Source organism: Chondrus crispus, genomic scaffold (assembly GCF_000350225.1).
Source record: "Chondrus crispus Stackhouse genomic scaffold, scaffold_278, whole genome shotgun sequence".
Classification (NCBI taxonomy): Eukaryota; Rhodophyta; class Florideophyceae; order Gigartinales; family Gigartinaceae; genus Chondrus; species Chondrus crispus.
The window spans coordinates 64,706-65,504 of NW_005179162.1; positions in this window are offsets into that span (position 1 = coordinate 64,706).

Here is a 799-nt window from a genome sequence, read left to right on the forward strand (position 1 = left end):
CGCAAACCCGACGCCCCCTCCCCTAGGTATCGTCTCACCCGTCCGCCCGCCGCCGCCGCCGCCGCCGCCGCTGCGTTCGACCCCTCCCCCGCCGAGTGCCCCGGCGACGGCGACCCCATCTCCCCACTACCACCACCCTCCCCCTTCTCCTCCCTGCGCCCCCGGTCCGCGCACCCCGCCACCTGCGGCCGCGGCGCGATCGCCACGGCCCGTCGCCCGTGCTCGCCCGTCGCCTTGTGCTGCGACATGTGCTGCGACATGTGCTGCATCACGTGCTCGACCTTGTGCTCGACCTTGTGCTCGACCTTGCGCTCCGTCTCGTGCGCGTGCGCGTGCGCGTACTCGCGCGCCGCGTGCACATCGCTGCCGTGCCCCTCCTCCTCCTTGTCCTCGAGGCGGCCGAGCAGGCGCTCGATGCGCTGGCGCTGCGCGAGCCAGCGGTAGTAGGTGCGCGTGGAGACGTCGCGCTGCGCGCACGCCTGTGCGATGGAGAGCTTTCCCTGCAGCACGTCGTCGACGCAGCGCAGGCGGTCCGTCAGCGCCGTGCACGCGCGCGGCCGCCCGTCCTCGCGCCACCGCGGGTACCCCTCGTTCTTGCTCGCGCCGCGCAGGGGGCGGGGGGACGGAGCCATCGTGCGTGCCGCGCGGGAGACGCCATGCCGGAAAGGGGACGCCCGCGCCGAGCGCCTTGTAGAGAGACGTCGGGCGGTGATGGATGACCGCTGTCGGGCGAGGTGTCGGTGCCACTTTTTGTGGGAGGGCCGTCTGCCAGCGGCGCCAGCGGCATGCGTTGGGGGGA